The sequence below is a fragment of the Mustela nigripes genome, chromosome 1, assembly GCF_022355385.1.
Source record: "Mustela nigripes isolate SB6536 chromosome 1, MUSNIG.SB6536, whole genome shotgun sequence".
NCBI lineage: Eukaryota > Metazoa > Chordata > Mammalia > Carnivora > Mustelidae > Mustela > Mustela nigripes.
Genome location: NC_081557.1, coordinates 161,045,794 through 161,070,966, shown reverse-complemented (window position 1 = coordinate 161,070,966; position 25,173 = coordinate 161,045,794). Strand labels below are relative to the sequence as shown.

Genomic DNA, 25,173 nt, shown 5'->3' with positions numbered 1-25,173 from the left:
ACTGAACCAACCAGGTGCCCCATGACTTAAAGTACTTTAAATCACTGACTTAAAATGGTTCCTTCTAGCAAGGTTTGAGATCCGAGCACTAGTAAGAGTCTGGTAATCTCTTTAACTCACATTCAGCTTAAGGCTTTCTGGGTCATTTAGGTGTTCTCTTTGTTCTCTGGGCCTGCTCCCTGGGAAATCTCTGTCCTGCAGCCCAGCCCTGAGAGTTCAGAGTTGAGCTGTAGGACACTTGATGAAGGCCAGAGATTCTCAGAAGGATTTCTCCTGTCCTATCTCCAGCCTTTGGCATACAGCTGCAGTGTAGTTAGCAAAATTTCAAAGGACCTCTATGGATTTCTTTCATCACTCTCCCTCTCTAGATCTAGCTTTTGGTGGATAGTTACTTTGCCCTTCGAAAACTTCCACTACCTTAGGGGTATCTATCTCAACTTCCTTGCTCTTTCCCCAGGCTTCAGTGTACCCCATCACAGTGAATACTTGGAGAAAGATGGGGTGAGTGGGTACAGACTCTGGTTAAGGTGTCGTGTGATTTTCATCCTTATACTGGACTACAAAGTGCTATGCAAGTTTATTAGAAGTTGGCCAGGTTTCTATATGCCTGGCCCTTATCTCAGGAAGATTCCTCCTCTTCTCATTCCTGGTAGTGGTAAAAGCAGCTTCCCAAGTGTTCACAACTTGTGGGATTTTTATTCATTTTAGCTTCTTTGCATATTTGATTCTCTGATTTTTTTTTGAAACTCCATTTTGTTGTCTAACCCAGATTGTTCTAGTAGTTCGGGTTGAGTGCCACTCGCTTGTAACTTTCTGTATACTAACTGCAGTTGGTGATTAAAAATGAGTACTACTAATTTGATCTTATGCTCTGGAACACTATGAAATTCTCAGCCAACCTCAGAAAATTGCAAGGAAAAAAATCCAACATGAAAATTTATGTATTTATGATCTTTTATTTCATACCATGTTCTTCTTTCATACTCAGTGTTTGACTCAAAATTCCAATTTCAACTGATTTGAATGTACCATTTTTCTCTTTAGGTCAACTTTTCTTTTTATAGGGACATATGACTCTTCCTGATATTACATCTTGGTCTGTGGTCATTCTCTTCTCTTTTAAAATCCTTCCCATTTCTTGGCAACTTCATGCAATTAGATACTCAGCACAGTTTCTACTGATAAATTTTTGAAAATTATATTTCAAATAATGTATGGCCCCATGGATCTATTACATAAGTATGTTACTATGATTAATCAGCACACACTTTATCAATTATTTTTACTTGATTGAATTTCCTCAAACCTGTTTACTGAGAATAACATCAAACAAAGGTGATCCACTCTAGGGGGTTTCCATAAATCTCATCATTATGTTTTTATATTACTCTAGATTTTATACACATACTATATAGTTTAACAGTGAATATTTGATAATTTATAGATTAAGAAATTGTTTATTCTCAGTGTTATTGAAATGATTAAATATTTGATGCAACATTCAAGCACAGATGTTCCATTCAGTCATTAAATAGTGTAAGTATGGAATTGTCAAAATGAACACAAGAAGATGAAGTCTTCTCATTAAAGCTAAAATGTAGTTATGCCAAAAAATTCACCCACCCTGTAGAAGGTCCATATTCTAAAATATAGTAGCAGGAATTAGAGATTAAACTGCACAAAGTCAGTAGTGGTACTTAACGTATACATATTGTGGAATGAAATAAGAAAGGGGTGGGTTGGTTAGGAGAGAAATACTATAATATTTCATTCAATAAAATACTGTTTAGCTAATTCTTTATCTAATTAAATACCAAAATTTAAATAGTTCTCCCATACACCCCATTATTACTCATTTGTAGGAAACAAGTGGTCAAAAAATATTTAAATTTGGAAAAATATGTAATAAAAATGTAAAATTTGTCTGGATTCCACATGTCTGAGCCTCACTGATTACTGTTCAAATGGGTATTTGAATGTATGTATGCATGTGTGTATGTTTTAATCACACTATAGTCCTGAGTTAATCAGAGTAAGATGTCTAGTTTAGTCACTATAGCATTTTTTAATCCACCAGTTTTCAGAAGAGGGGAGAAAAATCCCATTCCCTTATAGTACATGAAATACTTTGAAATGAAAATCTCCTTAATGAAGAGGAGAATGAGAATTATGATAGACTATTATCTAGGGAAATGTCCTAGTAAAGAAAACAGGAGTTGTAGAAACATCTGGGTTGGATTTTCAGCATAAGCAACCAAACATTATACTCACTAGAAGCAAACCTTCCCAAAGAAAACACACTGAATCTGTCTGCTTTTATTAATGTGCCTCACTGGTGAATCTCTGGTGGTGATGGATCACCCTCATTTAAGGAATGATGTGCTGGAAAAATGCATTATTTTCAGGAGTAACAGAGTGGATTAATGCAAGTGTGTACTGAAAAAAAAATTCAAAACTCTCTCGTGATATATGCTGATTTTTGGGTGTTCCCCATTTGCACGGCTGTTTAAGCAAGCACTCTAAATGGAAATGCACTTGACATTTTTGTAACTGGATGTGATCAAACAACATTGGAATTTAGCTGATTTTTTCAGAAAATTATTAAACCAATTTCTTTCTCATTTCTAATACTTGCATGGGGGAAAAACAGGAATGAAAGATATTTAATAAAAATTGACACTCAGATAGAAAGCTGCCTTGGAACAATGTAAGGAGGTTGATATCTTCTTTTTTTTTTTTTCTTTCTTTCTCTCCCTTTCCTTCTTCTGTCATAGTAGTCTCGGGCTGCATACATCATCAGAGGAGAATTTTGATCACCTGTTTCCAGGCCTTGGTAAAGCAATTCAGGATAAATGTTCCATAAGGTACCTTGAGACTGAGTTATGCTTGCCATTAATGTTTATGTGACAAGGACTTGTTAATACAGAAATATTCTTAAATGCTCTGTAATAAATGATTTTGGCCTTGCAGTGCCTGGTGGTAGACAACTGAGCTTTAAATTCTGCCAGGGAGGTAAGAGATATCCCAGTAAGATGATTATGTCTGCTGCACAAGATTACCAGGCACAATGGTTATTATATTAGCTGGTACAAGTGAGGGTAACCTATGAACCTGGCTGGTGACAAGAAATATAATTATTGGGCTCTTTGGAGCTTATACCTGCAAGAGGATTCCTGTTGTTTTACTGAAAATCAATTTATTTATCTACTGCTACTTAATAAATAACCACAAACTTAGCAGCTTAAAGTAACACGTACTTATTACCAAACAGTTTCCATGGTCTGGAATCAGGGCACAGCTTTGCTGAGACCCCTGCTTTAGGCTGTAACCAAAGTATCCATGAGGGATGGGGTCTCACTGTGGCCTGACTAAAGAAGGCTCCACTTCCAAGTTCATATTGTTGTGAGGACCCAGTTCCTTGTTGGCTGTTGGCTGGAGGTCTCTCTCTCTGTTTCTTGCCATGCTCATATGGCAATTTTTTCATCAAAGCCAGAAAAGACAGAGCTAAAATGAGACTCTTCTGGCAGATGGAAACTACAGTCCTACTAACCTAATGACAGAAGTGACGTCCATCATCTTTGCCAGATTCTATTGGCTAGAAGCAAATCACAGTTCCTGTTCATACTCAAAGGGAAATGACTATACATAGGCATATACCAAGAGTTAGGGATCACTGGGAGCACATCACATTCACCAAGCTCTAAAGTATTTTTCTAATTTTGAATCCAGTTACATCTAAATAACTTGGTAGTCCTGCAAAATTCTGTACAAACATTTTTGTGGAGAATTTGTAGACTTAAGGAATACTAAGTGATGTATTACAAAGTCAGCCTAGAAGTTAGAGAACATATATTTTCTGATCCTTCTCCACTCTTTGCTAGCTATATAACATAGCATCATGTCTAGCCTTTTGCACCTCCATTTCCCACACGTGAAATACAAACAGCATGCTTATCCTTCCTATCTCACTAACATATTCTAATAAGTAAATGACATAAACCAAAAAAAGTGCTTTGGACAAATAAGTTGCTTAAAACCGTAAGATCTACATGCAGGTGGTCTAACTTTCCCCAGATTTCACTAGCCTGAGATCCCATATATAATAATGATTCACATTTTTTTTTTTAAGATTTTATTTATTTATTTGACAGACAGAGATCACAAGTAGGCAGAGAGGCAAGCAGAGAGAGAGGGGGAAGCAGGCTCCCCGCTGAGCAGAGAGCCTGATGCTGGGCTCCATCCCAGGACCCTGAGATCATGACCTGAGCTGAAGGCAGAGGCTTTAACCCACTGAACCACCCAGGTGCCCCGATTCACATGTTTTGATTCCATAGTTCACCACAAGTAATTCCAAGTTCACTGCATCTCCTTGGAAATCCTTCCTACTTCCTATCCTGAGTGTTTTTGTGAGCTTCCAAAGAATATCTCATATTCTGATAAATACTCTCAGTCAGAGGCCAGATGCCATCTACAATTTCCTGCTTTTTCTCCTGCCCTGGGTTGCCTGTGTGGGATCCTGGAAATCTGCTGGGTCCATTGTCTTCTCTGGGAACAATGCCCTAGACCTTCGGAGGTGGTAGATCTATGAGTTGAGGGTTTCAGGAAGGCCAATATAGTACATATTCCTCCTTCCCCTCAAAGTTTAGAGCAAGCTGAAATGCAGACATAGGAGTTTGATAAATATAGGCTAAAATATTAGCTCTATTATCCATAGAGGTAGATTAGAAAACTTGGTTTTATGACTCTACACAGATCTCCATATAGCAATTGCCTGAGTTCTGATCTTGGAAAACTCTTTTTAGGAATGCAGTATGCAGGCTGTTGATGCAGATGAGCTGCAAGGGGAAATCATAGTCTCATCTCTACCAAGCCCTGATAGCAGGGACAGAGATAGTTAGGCCCCTAGGGTATGGACTGCTTTCCCACAAACTGAAGAACAGGAGCTAGTAAGCATCAGATCTTCCTCATTATCAATCATATCCATCAATACTTTTCCCATGGAGAGGAGGGACTAAGGGAAAGACAGAGAGGCTGAAGGAAGAAATTCACATAAATATGAGAAAAATGAAATAGAATACCCCTTAAATTATCTATTGCTCTAACGGAAAGTTGGAGACCAATTGGTCTCTCTGAGAAGGTTTATTGAAAGATAGAAGGTATCAAGCATTGCTAATTTTTTCTGTGAAGAAACAGAGAAAAGAATGGTTCAGCCAGGGTACAGCTCTGCTACCCATATGTAATAAAAATGAAACATTACTGGCATACTGTGATGTTTACTCCTTGTGAAATGGACTGGGCTCCAACTAGAGGTTGGTAAAAATAAACCAAATGGCACCACAATATATCAACAACAACACCAACTCCTCACTAACATAGTTATTTTTCTGCCAATTCTTTTTGCAAGGTCACATACTTCGGTTAGTTGAAACTCAGTGATCACAGTTAACTGAAAACCTGAAAATAATAGTACATAGCATGGTGCTATTTACTAAAACTGATTATCTTCTTTTACTATCTTTTTCAAGAACTTACTGTGCCTCTCATGAAGTTTTAGAAACTCACAAGAGGGCTAAAGAAGATCAAGTACCATAGAAAAGTGAAATGGTTTGCAAACTATTTGCAGGACCCCAGGTCTGATTCAGACAATGGAAATGAAATAGTAAGTGAATCTGTTTTTTAAGCAATATTAAAGAGAAAAGCAATTTCTCCTTGACTTCTTTAAATATGCACTGAATAAAAAAATGTTTTATATCTGTTTGAAGATGTAACACATGAAACCAACCTGTCTAGGGAATTCTTATGTCCCCCTCTGGTTTGCCTGTGACTTACCAAGTTTGTACAAAAGTCAAATTTTTGTTATTATTTATGGGTCACTTCCCTTTGCTACATATCCACTGGACCAATCTTAATGACAGACTCTCTTTACTCTCATCTTCCAAAGAGTATGGGTTGGTGAGTGTCTCTAAGCCTGAGTATTTCCCAGGAAATTTTTAGTTTCTCATGAAATTAGGCTTCTCTACTCTTCAGATCTCCCAGTTATGTCCCAGAGTACCAGCAGCTTAAGTTCAAGTCAGGACTTCTCTTACTCCTACCACTCTTCTCCACTTCTCATCAATAATCTCTTGGAAATAAATCGATGGAAACTGAAACGAAGTGACAGGAATAAGATATGCTCACTCAGCACTTTCCCTATATCTGCCATTGAGGGAGAAGTCAAGTTCTATCTTTTCAATAAGATCATTTAATCTCTATAGGTAAAAAGTTGGGATTACCAGATGCTAAGAGTTTGTCATAATTCTGCTTATTTTCTTCTTGTGATGCTCAGCTGCCTGTGTTTCTTGGCTAGTTACACAATCATGAATGTTCCACAAAGTTGAAGGAGGAATCGGATAGAATATTTTTTTCTCTTGAGCAGGGTGAGCTCACATTTGAGATTTAAAATGCATTATATTGCAGGTGTTGACCCAATCCTTGTTAATGCAGAGAAAAATGCACCCCCATGACAGGAAAGGGAGCTAAAAATGTTTCCTGCTGTGCTTATAGCTCTGTCATCACTGTCCATTATTCTTCGTAGATGGTTTTATTGGCTGCTTTGGTCCATAACTCTTCCGCTAAGCAGTTTTTATCTCAAAAACAACTCAATCATCCACCTGTCCATCACCCATCATGATTTCTATTGTGTCACTAGATGGAAAATTGCTGAATAAAATATCTCACTTTTAATATAGACCCAAAGCGAGACAATAAAGAGTATACTTTGATCTTTCTTCAAAACTAACAGTGCTGATTCTAACCAGTCTCTACAGTAGATGTTACAGCAGCTAAGGATATTTACACAAATAATATTCTTTGGATTGTAATCCTGATTTGTGCCTCTTCTCCCAATGCTAGGGAAATTTAGGACAAGAGGAGATTCATACACAGAGGAAATAAGATGGTTTGGCTTGGGATTTCAGAGTTTTCACATATTTCTTGTCTCCTAAAATAATACCTTCAAAACATTATATGGTCCAGGATAGCATAAGGAACTGGGCCAAGAAACATTTTTATAAAGTCACTCATGCTTTGTCTTTTTGATCAGATAAATAGAAAGTAGACATTTAGAGGAGACAGCTAAGAAAGGAAATAGATTAACAACAATGCTAGAAAGTTTTACTTCTAAAAAACAAGCAAAAATGCCCCATTCTTCTTATTTTTGATCTAGATTTCAAGTTAAATAATTATATTTATATGTTATATACTCTCTTATTGCAAGTCTGATTTAAAAAAAATTATTTATATATTTGACAGAGAGAGAGAAAGTAAAAACAGAGGGAGAGGGAGAAGCTCTTTGCTGAACAGGAAGCAGCCTAATGTGGGGCTCGATCCCAGGACCCCGGGATCAGGACCTGAGCCAAAGGCAGACACTTAACTGACTGAGCCACCCAGGCACCCCAACAAAGCCTGATTTTCTGAAAAGGACTCCAATGAAGACTACAATCATCAGGGTTTTAGAACTTGTGATAACAGGAGGATATCCGTGCTTACCTTAGGTAGTTCTTAACTTTTAAGTCTCCGCTTTCCTATTTCAATAGTAGTCATAGAAACTTGTTGAATATGTTGGACAATACAACCAGAGCACAACTCTGATTAGTTATGGGCTCTGTGAGGGTATTTATTATTTGTTCCAAATAGAGATAATACTTCAATTGACATATTTTTAGGTTCTGGGCCACTACAAATCTTTTAACCACTCATCTTTCTTTTGTTGCCATTAGGAGCCTGAGAGCCCATATTTAGGACGTGAAAAATCCTTAAAATGTGTGTTTATTTCATAGACCAGTGGAACAGAGTAGATAGGCTAGATATGGACCCTCAACTCTGTGGTAAAATAATCTTTAACAAAGCAGGGAAAAATATACAGTGGGAAAGACAGTCTCTTCAGTAAATGGTGCTGGAAAAATTGGACAGCTATGTGTAGAAGAATGAAACTAGACCATTCTCTCACACCATACACAAAGATAAACTCAAAATGGATAAAAGACCTCAACATGAGGCAGGAATCTATCAAAATCCTAGAGGAGAACATAGGCAGTAACCTCTTCAATAACGGCCACAGCACTTCTTTCAAGATACATCTCCAAAGGCAAAGGAAACAAAAGCAAAAATGAAATTTTGGGACTCTATCAAGATCAAAAGCTTCTGCACAGCAAAGGAAACAGTCAACAAAACAAAGAGGCAACCCAAGGAATGGGAGAAGATATTTGCAAATGACACTATAGACAAAGGGCTGATATCCAAGATCTATAAAGGACTCCTCAAACTCAACACACACAAAACAGATAATCATGTCAAAAAATGGGCAGAAGACATGAACAGACACTTCTCCAAAGAAGACATACAAATGGCTAATAGACACATGAAAAAATGTTCATCATCACTAGCCATCAGGGAGATTCAAATCAAAACCACATTGAGATACCACCTTACACCAATTAGAATGACAAAAAGTAACAAGACAGTAAACAACATGTGTTGGAGAGGATGTAGAGAAAGGGAAACCCTCTTATACTGTGGGTGGGAATGCAAGTTGGTGCAGCCACTTTGGAAATCAGTGTGGAGATTCCTTAAGAAATTAAAAATAGAGCTTCCTTATAACCCTGCAATTGCACTACTGGGTATTTACCCCAAAGATACAGATGTAGTGAAAAGAAGGGCCATCTGAACCCCAATATTCATAGCAGCAATGGCCATAGTTGTCAAACTGTGGAAAGAATCAAGAGGCCCTTCAACTGACAAATGAATAAAGAAGATATGGTCCATATATACAATGGAGTATTACACCTTCATCAGAAAGGATGAATACCTAACTTTTGTATTAACATGGATGGGACTGGAGGAGAGTATGCTGAGTGAAATAAGTCAAGCAGATAGAATCAATTATCAATACGGTTTCACTTACTTGTGGAGCAAAAGGAATAATATGGAGGACATTGGGAGATGGAGAGAAGTGAGTTGGAGGAGACAAACCATGAGAGACTGGGCACTTTGAGAAACAAACTGAGGGTTTTGGAGGGGAGAGGTGTGGGGGTTGGGTGAGCCTGGTGGTGGGTATTATGGAGGGCATGTACTGCATGGAGCACTGGGTGTAGTGCATAAACAGTGAATCTTGGAACACTGAAAAGAAATAAAATTTTTTTAAAATGTGTGTTTTTTAGACTCACCTTAATCATGTTTGAACTTGTGTTTGCCCCACTTTCCAGAGTGTGGATGTGTTCACATGTAAATGCATATACACATATATGCACTGCACATTATATTTTCTATATTTTGCATACAACAAGTATGATTTGAGTTTGAACTGGACACCAATTAATGAATTAACTAAAGACTGTGAGCATACTAACAGTTTAACTCAGATCACCTTTCCATCTGGATTAAGTGCATGCTACTGCCATTGTTTGAAATCTCCTGATAGATGGTGCTGGTGGTTTATTTTAGCATGCTAAAAATGGGTCAGCTACTTCTTTCTTTCTTTTCTTTTCCACCCAAATCTCATGGGTTTTGTTTTGTTTAATAGATTCTTTCAAAAAGGTGGGATCTTGCCCTTGGTTTCTAACGAAGCCTTTTGTTAGGTTCAAGCCCAGTAATCACAAACAATGTAGAAGGTAATGGGGTGTGACAGACATAGTTTGCTCTTCTCGGGATTTCAGTTACACTTCAGTTTTTATATTCAGGAAATGAAAGTGCCTTTAAAATCTCTCATCTGTATATAAAAGTGAGTAAAAAAAAAAAAAAATTGAAAAGAATAGAAGCTATAGCCACAGAATTTATGATGGAACTATAGAGAGCAAGACGGCATTGGTCCACGGAAGAGAGAGAAATAAGCTTTTAGTATCTTTACAGAAAAATAAAAAAAACCTTCAGGTTACATTTCGCATCATGTATGTTTAGTACAGACAATTTCAGAGAATGTTTGATAGTAGTGGTGTCATAATCAGCCTGTGAGGAGAGAATGTAATGGTCGAAGTGCATAGGCACCCCTACCCTGCCCCACCTCTGACCCGGAGCTGCCTCTATCACCACTGTCTGAACATTCCTTCCCCTCCAAGTACTGGAGGTATAGACAGCCCTCTCCAGGTGGGTTCTTTGTGTCCCTACCGTCCCTGACAAGATCCCCAGGCTCACGGCCCACACTCTGGGTGCTCCTGCTTCCCCTCAGTTACTCAGCACACTCAGACCCGGACTGCGTTCGGTTGTCAAAGTCCCAATTAAAATTCTTTAACTATCAGAACTATCAGGAGTGGACTTTTTTTTTTTTTTTTTAAACTGCAAATCTAGTTAGAATATAACTGAGACAGAGAGGATTTTGGCTAATTTAAGCTATTTATTATTCTTCCCTGTACAAGGCAAAGAGTAATAAAGGACAAGAGAGCCAAGAACAAAAGCTGCTGGCTCATTATCCCGGGAGTTAAAAGTTGGAGGTGAAACCTGCGGATGTAAACACTACATTGGGTGTGGTAGCCACCCACTTACAAAGTGGAAGCATGGGACAATTAGATTATTATTCTTAGCCTTAGGGTACTTAGAAAAGAGTGAGGATCCCATTGTCTCCACTTTTTGTCAAGACCCTGTACCCGTCTTTCGGTTCTCCTGAAGGGATCTCAAATATGCCACGGTAGCATAGCAATTATTTTAAGCTGAAGGCATTTGAGTTTCTGAAATCTCTTATCTGCCTAAAAGCAGAGCCTCCCAAAAGAACTCAATTGTCATAAATCCCCTCCCAGAGAGCAACCAGGAAAGACAGATTCTTTCTGATGAGAAACAAAAAAAGAAGTCAGCGGCACAGAGAAAAAACCTTGTCACAAAACTATCATCTTGCCCATCTGTTCTCCTGAGGGCTTATTTATTTTACCAAAAAGTTATTTGTTTTCCCTTAAGTGTCTTTCTCTATATACCCCCTTCTAAGAATTTATTTTTCTTCTCCTTATCCCTTTGGTCTATGATTCCTAAATTCCAACCAGCACATTGAGTCGCATTTCTTGGTGAAGTCCCTTATGTTCTTTATGCATTAAAATCAGTTTTTTTTTTCTCTTCCTAATCTGCTTCTGTCAGTTTCATTCACAGGTCTCCAAGAATTAACTAAGAGGGTGGAGGAAAATTTTTCCTTGAAAATAGGGCTTTATGCTTATGCTTACCAATTTTAGCAGTTCTCTCTGTCATTTTTCTTTAGGTGAATTCCAGAGATCAATGTACTACAGAACTTCATGCATGTGCATTTAAAAGGTGAAGTCATAACATGTATCCTCATGTAGATTAATTAATTTCTTATAATGTTCACATGTCTATTTGATGAGGGAGCAGGAGGCTGGCTGAGGACAAAGCAAGAGCTGGCGCCTTGCACCCCCCCCTTCATCCGCTCCCCTCAGGTGTAGCATTCCTCAGGCACCCCTGACTGCCATAAAATGATAAATAGTTAACTTGCTGAGATCACAATCCTGCACGATAGGAGTCTCCCTTGGTTTGCAAATGTCCTTGAGATTACAACAAAGAAGTTACCTTATCAATAGCCCAATTTCCAAAGACACAGAACTCAGTTCCTCAAGCCTAATGTTACCCTCCCCTCCATAAAAACCGAAGGAGGTGGAGGTAGAAGGAAAAGTAAATAAAGTTAAATTTCTTCCAAACCTAAATCTCATTAACAAGGATGCTTGATAGCAGGAATGTAACATTCCACCAGACTTCCAATTGTCTTTACTTGATAGTAACTAAGCCTTCAATATCCTGATAGTATTCTTTGCCCCAACAGCCCTTCTGAACACCCCTTTGTCCTCACCTACCCAACTCCTGTGTATATAACCAACCACCCCTCACAACCCGGGGCAGCCGCATCTCCGCCTGCCCACGGGCCCTGTCCTCGTGCTCTAATAAATCACCTTTTGCACCAACGACGTCTTAAGAATTCTTTCTTTAGTCGTCAGCTCCGAACCTCCTCACCCCACCGAACCTGACTTAGGTTCTGGGACTTCATCATATTTATATAACATTGTGATTTCTGAGATACCCTTAAAACAAAGGTAATCATGAGAAAATATGTTTAGTACAAACTCTGGAGTCTGGTTAATGAAGATTCTTCCCAAATCCTTTCTTACCACAGAAGCCAGTGATTCAAAAGGAGATTACATTTTTAATAATGCTCAGAAGAACTTTAAATTCAAGCTCATATTACCAAAGACGTATAGATTTGGTATTTTTTTTCCCTCTCCATTTGTTCACAGCTTGACTTCCAAGAGAAAGACAGAGATTTGGCTCTGACTTATTCCTTGCTTATTATCTGTTTGTGTTAGACCGTGGGTAGCTCACTGACGGATGCTGATAAAAAACACAACATCCAAGCAGTACCTAGCAAAGGGCAAATGGGTATGGCCATATGAAAATATGAATTTAAAAATGAAATAAAAACAAGATTGACACTGCACTATTTCACTGTCTGAAGTATCCTTCATTCTGCAATAGAAAGCCGGATAGGAGTCTTTTTCTTTTTTTGTTTTTTTGTTTTAGCAAAATGTCTAATCATGTGACTTCCTGTAGAATAGTCTTCATGATATTGCCAAGTCATTTAACATGGTGTTCAAACCTAATTATTTCTCTTCCTCTACTCCTTTATAGTCCCATCATCGTGCCTATCACATTCTATTAAGATTTTCTGTTTACTTTTCTGTCTTCCTTACTAAATTAATATTTTGTCAAGACAGGAGCATTTAATGTCTCTATCCCCAGAAACAAACACAAATTATATCTGTATGCCAACACCCAACTCGTCTGTTTAGCACACAGCAGGTGCTCAATATATATGTACTGAGTGGACTCCTAGCTGGAATCCTTCCTCTAATCTTTCTGCCTGCTTAGCTCTTATATTTCCAATAAAATTAACTTCAAAAAAAATCATCTTTGTAATTGCTGGCCTGGTCTCACAAGCAGAATTAATCACACACTAATCTTTGCTTCCATGGCACTCTGTTCATAGCACCAGTATTGCATTTAAACATACTTTTAATTGTTTGTTTCTGTATTTCCTTTCAGATAAGAACTAGTCTAATTCATTTTATTGCCTGAACCTAGCACTGCATGTAACCAAAAAAAAAAAAAAAAAAAAAAAAGAATTGCTGAATAAAAATCTGTGAAATGAATAAAGGAACAATCTCTATGGCAGGAAATACATGAGGTTTTTTTTTCTCTAGTGCTATGGGGTGGAATCGTGTCCCACAAAATAATATGTTGATGTCCTGACTCTTAGTTCCTCAGAATGTAATTTTATTTGGAAGTAGGGTTCTTATAGAAGTAACTAGTTAAAGTGAGATCATGCTGGAGTACGGTGGGCCCCTTAATGTAATATGACTAGTATCCTTATACAGAGAGGAGACACAGACACGGAGGGAAGATGGCCACCAAGACAGAGGCAAAGATTAAAAACTGTGCTGTAACAAGCCGAGGAACACCTGGGGCCACTGGAAACTGAAAGATACAAACACAGATTGTCCTCTAGGGGTTTGAAGGGCCTATGGCACTCTCAACATCTTGGTTTTGGACTCTGAACCTCGAGAACTGTGAGAGAATAAATTTCTTTTGTTTTAAGCAAAACAGAATGAAAGAATCAGCCATTTATATATGGTTCTCTATGTGTAGATATGTATATAGCCATATATATGTTATTACATTGGGGTGAAGAAGGGAATGGTGAAGGTGAAGTCTAGGCTGCTTGTTGGGAATTGAAACCAAGAGGGCGCTAACTGACTTAAATTATCCTTCATCCACACCAAAGCTCATAGGTTAAAGAGAGAAAATGATAATGTCGCAGAAGGAGGGTTATTTCAGCAATGCTGGTTCTATTCTATTTGGAGTATTCTGAAAAAGACATAAGCATATATGAGACCCTAGTATGTGTCAAAATTAGAGAGCTCATTAACAGCTCTAAGAAACTTGTGTTGAATAGAATACTGTAGAAGCTGGGCAGAAAAGTCGAAGCCTGGCAAGCCGGTGATTCAGAGCCTCTTCATGTACCTTAATTAATAAAGGAAGGGGTTTTGAGAAAATCCATGGCACATTGGCACGTGGTTAAGACAGCCTATCAAGAGCCCATAAAATACACTTCTGAGTTATCTTCAAATAGATTCTATAAATGCCTGACTCTCAGGAGAAAAAGAAGTGCTGGAAATAGATCTAATGATCTCTGAGACAAATGGAGCAGAACAAATCTGTGACTGATTTCACTCTTATTCCTATTTCAAACCAAATATTCCTAAATATGGGCCCAGTTAGTCAATAATGAATTCCTATGATCATGTAGGTATTTGAAAATATCTTTAATTTTTTTCAGTCATCTTTACTTGTTCTACTCTCATATTTTTTCCCCTTTATACTTTTTCACAAAGCTTTGAAGAATGAGCCTTTGTTGAAAACAATCTACATCTCAAATAATCCCTCTTTCTTCTCCTTCAGTTCAGAATTACTTTCCTTTCTTAGGGTGTCCTGTTCCCACCCTCCAGATGTCTTGCCTCACTTCAGGCCATGAGTCTTGCCCTTTGCACCTTTCAGACCATCATTAGTCATTTCAAAGATTTTACAGAGGAATGATAAAGGAAACTGTTATTTGAAGGACTTAGGTAGGTGCATTATTATTTTGGCCTTGACAAATACCCATTGGTAAGGAAGACTTCAAAGGGCCTTCATTAGGACCTCAGGATGGAACAGTAGGGGAAGGAAGTTAATTACCTGGAGCCAAAAATCCTATTTTCCCTTTAACAACCCAGGGCTGCACTTTAAAGGCAATCAAATGGAGTGCTGTTTGGCAAATAGTCAGCCGTTCTTGAAATGCTGAGTGTAATTAGATGCTCTCCTGTCTGTCATTAAAGACAAATTATTTGTAAATGGTTAACATTTGAGTGCTGCTCGGTGTCTTCAACCTTTATCATAATTATATTGCCAATATTGACCAAAATATTCTAAACTGAGAAATGGGAGCTTATGGCAAGGCTAATTGCTTGATAATGAATTACTGCTGCTCTTTAAAAAAAACTTCACTCTTTATTTATTTTGCCTTCATTTTCTTTAGGGGTTTTGACATTTGCAATTCAAATTTACTGGGAAGAAGTCTTCTATGGAAAGAATCATCCATCCCCTGATAGTGGCTAATTTTGCTCCTAACTGGGGCTGTGAACCACTGAAAGGGAAAAATAACAATAACAACAACAACAACAACAACAAAAGCCAAGCCAACTTCTAATGCTGTCCAAAATCCACTGGTTTGTAAGAAACCCAGATGTCATTAGTGTGTCAATGCCCCCCTGATGAGAGATAAGGATGAATAAAGATAAGGATGACTTTTAGAGGAAGATTTGAGACTGTGATGTCACCAGGTGCTGCTATGCTTAACGGTTTACCTCCTCCTATTGTAATTTAATGCACTACTCTTATTCAATTACTAGTCACCCCATGTACCACTAGGAAGTCCCCAAAAAAGGGAGCAGGTTCTGTGCTCTGACCTCATGGTGATAAATGATTTAGACTCTTCACCTTTCCAAATGGTCAATTTTGAGACTGCCGCTTCTGCCTATTTCATTAGTACTAGCCCAGTACTTTCTTTCATCTTAAGTACCTAATAGGCTTGAGGACAAGTTTTTTGTTCAGAATGCTGAACAAAATAATATGGGATGTTCTTGGTTATAAAATATAGACCACATTGTTTTTAAGTGGTTATGATCATCATTATTAAACTGAATGGTTCAAGGTGCAGATATCAAATCTATTACAGGGATAAATAGCATAACCCAAAAGCTCATTTCTTCATTGTCCAATAAAACCTCTCTTTAGTAATGAAGAATAAGCTATAAACAATAACTTGGCCATGAGTTATTTGCATGTTACTCCATGCTAGGGAGTGTGCTAACCCCTTTCACGTATTTTGGTTTAATATTCACAATAACCCTATGAAATATGTATTGTTCTTTTTCTTTTATAAATGAAGAAACTAAGGCTGGCAGACATCATTTCCCCTGGACCTACAACTGACAGAGCCAGAAATCTGAGCTATGTCTGTTTTCAAAGTCACTTTTTTTCACGTAGAAAATTATTACCCAATTCTCTAAGCATTTTATGCCATTGTTCCCTTTTTCAAAAACAGCATTATAAATACTGTGGAAATACAATATTAGAGCCTCTTGACAAATGATGAAAGGAAATTAAGGAAATTAAGTCACCTTCACTGTTAACAAAATTAATCTTTGAACTATTACTAACTGAAGTTAACTACTTAACTATTGTCTATATTTAATGTGTGTATCTGAAATTATAGAGAAAATCTACAGTGGGGCTCTGCAAACCGTACCCCCACCCCCGGCTGGTGCCTGTTTTTGCAAGTAAAGATATATTGGAACATGGCCTTCCCCGTTCATTTATATATTGTCTATGACTGCTTTCACAATAACACTGTGAAGGGCTCCAGGATACACTACTGTGACGTAAGGATTATTTTGAGCTGCAGACATTTGAGAGTTAAAAGATGCCAAAAAGGCTTTGTCTGAACTCCCCTTACCTGCCTAAAAGCAAAACCTCCCCAAAGAATTCAACTGTTATAACTCCCTTCCCCAGAATTTCATAACCAAGGAAGATGACTCCTATCAAGGAGATGAGAAGTCAGTACTGGGATAAGAAATTGCCTAAAAAGAAGCTGTTACAAAACTATCATATCTCCTATCTATTTTCCTAAGGGTCCATTTACCTTTCCCGAGTGATTTGTTTTCCTATAAGTATTCTTTCTCCTCCACCTTTTCCCACATTAAGATGGTATAGAGGCCCCAAATTCTAACCTCCTCTTTCAGCCACATTTTCTGTGAGCTGTCCTGTGAACTAAAAGAATTAACCTTGTCTTTTCTCTTGCTAATCGGTCTTTTGTCAGTTTAATTTGTGGCCTGAAGTACAAATTTAAGAGGGTTGAGGCAAGTTTTTCCTTCCTGACAAATGCAATGTCAGATTGTTGCAACAGAGATCCTATGGCCTACAAAGCCTGGGATATTTTGCTTTATCTGGCATTTCAGAGAAAGTTTGCTGACCTCGGGGAGGCTGAGAGATCTTGCTGAAAGGGGATATAGAACTTCACTACTCTTTAGCTTACTTCACAATGAATATGAAGTTTATATGAAAGGGCATAATCATGTTATTTATTTGTAAATGATCATGTAGGTGCTGGAGGAAATATATAAGCTTGTTTACTGCCATATTGGCAATGTGTTTCTTGGCACCAGGAACCTGGATGGCTATTTCTTGTCTTAAAGGAAGTTACTGTATCATTGCTGTAAAATTTCTTCCTATCAAATGTGCCTAATTTAAGTTCCAATCAGATATCTAGTGTGTAGTAAACGTGACACAATAAATATTCAAAGACTTCATCTAGAAAATTATTGTTTAATTTCTGTTTAAATTATTACAAAGTTTAATAATTACCTATGTATGCTTCCTCTTCTGTGTGTTCAAATCTCACTGACCTCCTCATAAATATTTATAAATGTTAGGTCCATAATCAAAAGAGATACAAAGTGAAAGTCAAGCAAAGCTTTATTTCGTGCCAAGCATCGAGAACCAAACTGACAGTTCGGGGCCACCTCTTACAGAGAGGGCCACCACCCCCAGGCTCACAGACTAACTTTTATAGAGCAAAGGCCATGTGGTTGGGCCTGGCCACACACAGGTGGCCAATGAGATTACAACACACAGAGAAATCTGCACAGTCATGCTAGGTCACACACGGGTGGCCAACTGAATTACAATTCACCCCATAGTAGCTATTTGAACTAGTCTATCTCCTTGGTCAGAATTGGCCCCCAAAAGGTGCCCAAAAGGCGGGGCCCACACTCCTTGGTAGCTAGGGAGACAACGTGCATACTCCACTGATTGGATGTCTCCACCTGACCCGACTCATCCCTGCATTTGGGCTCTGTTGTCTCCACCTGACCTGACCCATCCTTGTATTTGGGCTCTGTTATCAGGAACTGGTCGACCATATTTTACTGGTTTCCCCTACTTGCTTTTAAGTAAGTTCCATGGGGGGGGGGCAGGGTTAGTTTAAGTTTTACTGCATAAACAACAAAATGGCTGTTCAACCAAGGTGGAGGCGCTCTGGCTAAATAGGCCCTTACAAAAATAAACACTCTATATACATGATTATGTACTTTTAACGCTATATGATTCCTTTGTAGAAAGATTTTTTTAATGCTAGTAATATTGATCTGCATTTCTGTTTTTGATTTTTTTTCAGTCACATACTTCTAGTTTTTCATCTATCCTGAAATTTTCTTTTTAATTATATTTTCTCAAAATATGCTGTTGTTTGATTACTTTCCTATGAGTTCTTTATTCATACATATAGATTTATGTAGGAATTTATTAAGTGGTATGACCCAACACAAACACACACTCACATATTTTACTTCGGCCATACGCTAACAGCCACCATTTCCGCCACTACCACAACCAAATAGCTAGCCAAATGCCTTGATAAAACAAGGCTTTGCCTTCCTCTTCTGGAAGAAGGTGGACTGGCTAAGGACACAGGACCTGAGGAAGAACACAGTGGTGTCTGTCTCTGGTTTTCTTTTTATCTCTTATACCCAGACTTGGAGCATTAGATACCAGTCACCTAGAAACAAACTTCATCAGTTAAAAGAACTGGATTATACAGAAGGTGTTCTCTGACCACAGTGGAATCAAACCAGAAATGAGCAATGGAGAGATAATAGAAAAATCCCTAAACATTTGGAAACTAAACATACTTGTTAATAATTCATGAATCAAAGGAGTTGACCCAAAAAATACATGGAACTCAAAATAAAAATACAGCATATTAAAATTTGTGTGACAGAGCTAAAGCTGTATAGTGCTAACCAATAAGAAAACATAATTCATTACTTTAAAAATAACCCAAATAGAAATCTTCATGCCCGATGGTCTCACTGGAAAATCCTACCAGAGTTTAAAGAGGTAATAACACCAATTTTGCACAGTATTTTCTAAAAAAATAGAAAGGAATTCATTTTATGAAGCTAGTATTACCTTGATACCAAAACCAGATGACAATATAAACAAAACTAAACAAAACAAAAAAACAACTACAGATCAATATTCTTCATGAAAATCAACACAAAAATCCTTAAAAACATTTGCAGGTAGGTTTCAGCAATATATAAAAAGAATTCTACATCATGACCAAGCAAGGTTTATTCCAGAGATGCAATGATGACTCAAATGTAAAAATAAAATATAATCTACCATATGAAGGAGAAAGAAGAAAAGTTGTATGATCCATTAATACAGAAAAATAATTAGAAAAAAATGCAATGCCAATTCCTGATAAAACTGTCAGAAAAGTAACTATATAGAGAACCTTCTCAACTTGATGATGACCATCTAAAAAACAACAAGGAAACGAACTTAGCATGGCTAACCTTATACTTAACAGTACAGAACTGAATCTTCTCTTCTAAGATCAGGAAGGTAGCAAGGACGTCTACTCTTACCACACTAATTCAACATAATGTTGGATATTCTAGCTAGTGTAAGAAAGTTAAAAAGCAAAATAAAAACAATACAGAACTGAGAGGAATACAATTGTCCCTATTTTCAGAAGACATGATTGTCTGCATAGGAAATAAGGAACCTACAAAAAACTCCTAGAAAGGGGCACCTGGGTGGCTCAGTGGGTTAAAGCCTCTGCCTTCAGCTCAGGTCATGATCCCAGGGTCCTGGGATCGAGTCCCGCATCAGGCTCTCTGCTCAGCAGGGACCCTGCTTCCCTTCCTCTCTCTCTGGCTGCTTCTCCGCCTACCTGAGATCTCTGTCTGTCAAATAAATAAGATCTTAAAAACAAAACAAAAACAAAAAATCTCCTAGAAATAATGAGGGTGTTCAACAGGTCACAGCCAATAAGATAAATATCAGTCATACTTCCACATATTAGAAGTGAGCACGGGGTCCCTCAAATTATAGTATAATTTCATTGACACTCACCCCCCAAATTATATACTTAGGTGTTTATCTAACAAAAAGGACTTGTAGGTGGAAAACTATATCAGGCTGATGAAAGGGAAAAAAAAGCAACTAAGTAAGTAGAGACATTTTGTTTGTTTGTTTGTGGATTGGAAATTTTAATGTAATTCCTATCAAAATTCCAGCAAGGTTGTTGTTTTCTTCTTCCTTTTTTTTTTTTTTTTTGTAGATATTGACAATATCATTCTAAAATTCATAGTATGCAAAGAACTAGAATAAAGCAAGTTTTTTCATGTTGACATTTTATTTAAATTTCATATATAAATTTACATACTTATAGGAAATAAAGATGCTTTTCACAAGAAATTCTAAATGTTGCTATGAAAGCAGTCTTTGCTCATCTTTTCAATTTCAGTGGCACTTTTTAAAAAATGTTGTTTTTGAAAGAGAACTCAGTTCAAGTCAAATAATATCTAGATTTCATTAAATCAAGTCATACTTAGATTTCATTTTAGGAATTATCAAAAGATCACTGACAAATGGGTTTTTTTTACCTATAGTAGTCTAAAATTTCAACCCAAATTTAGCAACATATTGTAGGTCTATTGTCTTTATATACTCCTACGTTTGATTCATTCCTTTTTCTTTTTTCTTTCTTTTTTTTTTTAAAGATTTTATTTATTTATTTGACAGACAAAGATCACAAATAGGCAGAGAGGAAGACAGAGAAAGAGAGGGGGAAGCAGGCTCTCCACTGAGCAGAGAGACCGATGCGGGGCTTGATCCCAGGACCCCGGGATCATGACCTGAGCCAATGGCAGAGGCTTTAACCCACTGAGCCACCCAGGTGCCCCCATTCCTTTTTCTTAAAGTTGTTGTTAAATTCCAGTTAGTTAACATACCGTGTAATATTAGTTTCAAGTGTACAATATACTGATGCAACACTTCCTACAGCACCCAGTGCTCATCACAGCAAGCGCCCTCCTTCATGCCCAACACCTATTTAACCCGTCCCACTGCCCACCTCCCCTCTGGTGACCATCAGTTTGTTGTCCATAGTTAAGAATATGTTTCTTGGTTTGCCTCTCTATTCTTTTTTTTTCCCTTTCGCTCATCCCTTTTGTTTCTTAAAATCCACATATGAATGAAATTGTATGGTATGTGTCATTCTCTGACTTATTTCCTTAGCGTTATCCTCTCTAGCTCCATCTACATCATTGCAAAATGGCAAGATGTCATTCTTTTTTTTTTTAAGGTTGAGTAATATGCCACCATATGTATCACTTCTTTTTTTAAAATTCAATTAGGCAACATATAAGACATCATTAGTTTCAGGTGTAGTGTTCAATGATGCATCAGTTGTGTATAATACCAGGTGCTCATCACATCACATCACGTGCCCTCCTTAATACACAACACCCTGTTACTCCATCCCCTCACTAATCTCCCCTTCAGCAGCCCTCAGTTTGTTTCCCAGGGTTAAGAGTCTCTCTCGCGGTTTATCTCACTCTCTGATTTCTTCCCATTCAGTTTTTCCTCCCTTCCCTTATGATCCTTTGCACATTTCTTATATTCCACATGTGAGTAAAACTACACAAATATGAAACACTTCATGGATTTGCACATCATCCTTGTGTAGGGGCCATGTTTATCTTCTCTACATCATTCTAATTTTAGTATGTGTGCTGCTGAAGTGAGCACTATACCACAGCTTCTTTATTCTTTCATCTGTCGATGGAAATCTGGGTTCCTTCCTTAGTTTGGCTCTTGTGGACATTGGTGCTATAAACATTGAAGGACAGATGCCCCTTCAGATCAGTATATTTGTATCTTTGAGGTAAATACTTATTAGGGCTATTGCTGGGTCATAAGGTAGTTCTGTTTTAACTTTTTGAGGACTCCTCATACTGCTTTCCACAGTTGTTGCACCAGACTGCATTCCCACCATGGTGTGAGAGTGTTCCTTTTTTTTCCACATCCTTGCCAACAATTGTTTCTTACGTTTTCTTGTTTTAGCCACTCTGACAGATTTGCAGTGATATTTCATTGTAGTTTTGATTTGTTTTTCTCTGATGATGAGTGATGTTGAGCATCTTTTTATGTGTCTCCTCGCCATGGGTATGTCTTCTTAGGAAAAATGTCTATTCATGTATTCTGCCCATTTGTTAATTGGATTATTTTGGGGGGAGTGTTGAGTTCTATAACTTCTTCTTATATTTTGGAAACTAACTGTTTATCAGATATGTCATTTGTAAATATCTCCTCCCATTCTGAAGGCTGCCTTCTAGTTTTGTTGATTGTTTCCTTTGCTGTGTAAAAAGTTTTTATTTTGATGGAGACTCAATAGTTTATTTTTGCTTTTATTTCTCTTGCCTCTGGAGACATACCTAGAAGGAAGTTTATGGCTGATGTCAAATAGATTGCTGCCTGTGTTCTCCTCTAGGACTTTGAAAGTTTCAGGCCTCATATTTAAGTCTTTAATCCATTTTGAATTTATTTTTGTGTATGGTGTAAGAAAGTGATCTGGTTTAATTCTTTTGCATGTTCCTGTCCAGTATTCCCAACACATTTGTTGAAGAGACTGTCCTTTTTCCAGTGGATATTCTTTCCTGCTTTGTTTGAAGATTAATTGACCATATAGTTCTGGCATCCTTTCTGGGTTTTCGATTTAGTTCTATTGATCCATGGTTCTATTTTTGTGCCAGTGCCATATTTTCTTGATCACCAGAGCTTTATAATATAATTCAAAATCCAAAATTATGATGCCTCCAGCTTTGCTTTTTCCTTTTCAAGGTTTCTTTGGCTCTTTAGAGTCTTTTGTAGTTCCATACAAATTTTAGGATCATTTGTTCTAGTTCTTTGAAAAATGCTAGTGGCATTTTGATAGAGATTTCATCGAGTATGTAGATTACTTTGGGTAGTGTAGATATTTTGACAATATTTTTTCCAATCCATGAGCATAGAATGCTTTTCCATTTCTTTTTGTTCTTTTCAGTTCTGTTAATTAGAGCTTCATAGTTTTCAGAGTACAGATCTTTCATTTCTTTGGTTAGGTTTATTTCTACATGTATTACTGTTTTTAGAGTAATTGTTAATGGGATTGATTCCTTAATTTCTCTTTCTGTTGCTTCATTATTGATATATAGAAATGCAACAGATTTCTGTACATTGATTTTGTATCCTGAGACTTCATTGAGTTTCTTTATCAGTTCTATCCATTTTTTGGTGGAATCATTTGGGTTTTCTGCATAGACTATCATGTCATCTCCAAAGGGTGAAAGTCTGTCTTTTTCCTTGCCAATCTAGATGCCTTTTATTTCTTTGTGTTTTCTGATGGCTGTAGCTAGTACTTCTGGTACTATGTTAAGTAATGCTGAGAGTGAACATCCCTGTCTTGTTCCTGACCATGAGGAAAAACTCTCAGTTTTCCCCCATTAAGGATGATATTAGCTGTGGGTTTTTCATAGATGGCCTTTATTATGTTCAGGTATGTTCCCTCTAAACCAACTTTATCATGAGTGGATATTTTACTTTGTCAAATGCTTATTCAACATCTATTGAAATGATCAAATGGTTCTTATTCTTTCTATTATTAAAGTGGTGCATCATAGTGATTGATTTGTGAATACTGAATCACCCTTGCAACATGGGAGTAAATCTCATTTGATCTTGGTGAATGATTCTTTTCATGTATTGTTGGATTCTCTTTGCTAGTATTTTATTGAGAATTTTTGCATACATGTTCATCAGGGATATTGGCCTGTAGTTCAATTTTAGTGAAGTCTTTATCTGGTTTTGGTGTCAGGATAATGCTGGCCACATAGAATGAATTTGGAAGTTTTTCTTCCTTTTCTATTTTTCTAGAATAGTTTGGAAACAATGCGTATTAACTCCTCTTTGTGTGCTAGAATTTGCTTGTGAAACCATCTGACCCTGGACTTTTTGGTTTTTTGGGAGTTTTTTGATTAGTGATTCTGTTTCTTTGCTAGTTATTGGTCAGTTTGAATTTTCTATTTCTTCTTCTTCCAGTTTTGGTAGTATCTATGTTTCTAGAAATGTGTCCATTTCTTCTAGGTTGTCCAATTTGTTGTCATGTAGTTATTTTCATAATATTCTCTTACAATTGTTTGTATTTCTGTGGTGTTGGTTATTGTTTCTCTGTTCTCATTTATGATTTTATTTATTTGGGGCCTTTGTCTTTTCTTTTTGATAAATCTGGCTAGAGGTTTATCAATTTTATTTTTTCAAAGAACCAATAATGGTTTTTTTTTCAAAAAACCAATAATGGTTTTATTGATCTGTTCTATTGTTGTTGTTTAATTTCTAAATGATTTATTTCTGATCTAATCTTTGTTATTTCCTTCCTTCTTATGGCTTCAGGCTTTGTGTATTATTTTTCTAGCTCCTTTAGGTGTAGGACTAGGTTGTATATATAAGATTTTTCTTGCTTCTTAAGGTAGGCTGTATACTTCCCTCTTAGGACCACTCTTGCTATATCCCAAAGGTTTTGGATCATTGTGTTTTCATTTCCACTTTTTCTCATATATTTTCTTTGATTTTCTGGCTGATCCATTCATTATTTAGTAGACTGTTTTTTAATCTCCATGTATTTGTCGTCCTTCCAAATTTCTGTCTTGTGGTTGACTTCTGGTTTCATAGTGCTGTGGTCAGAAAAGGTACATAGTATGGCTTTGAGTGTTTTATACTTGTTGAGGCCTTATTTGTGACTTAGTATGTGCTCTATTCTGGAGAGTTGTAAAGAATGTGTATTCTGATGTTTTAGGATGAAATTTTCTGTATATACGTGTTAAATCCATCTGGTCCAGTGTGTTATTCAAAGCTTTGTTTCCTTACTGATTTTCCGTTTCAATGATTTGTCCATTGCTGTAAGCTTTTCAAGTCCCCTGCTATTACTATGTTTTTATAATTTATTTATTTATTTGTCATTTATTTATTATCATTTATTATTTTATTATTATTATTATTTTATCATTTATTTTCTTTATTTTTGTTATTACCCATTTTATGTATTTGGGTGCTCCCATGTTGGCTGTGCAAATATTTGCAATTGTTATATCTTGTTGGGTTGTACCCTTTATGATTATACAGTGTTCTTTGTTTCTTTTTTAGTATTTGTTTTAAAGTCTCGTTTTTCTT

General features: G+C 37.0%; 1 non-coding gene and 1 pseudogene across 1 annotated transcript; both read right to left on the bottom strand.

The window, feature by feature from the left end:
* LOC132026598 (large ribosomal subunit protein uL11-like) overlaps positions 1–25,173 on the bottom strand; it is a 117,051-nt pseudogene that overhangs the window by 42,959 nt on the left and 48,919 nt on the right.
* Positions 21,611–21,717, bottom strand: LOC132009406 (U6 spliceosomal RNA). The gene has a single exon (XR_009401904.1). It is a non-coding gene; the product is annotated as a U6 spliceosomal RNA (small nuclear RNA).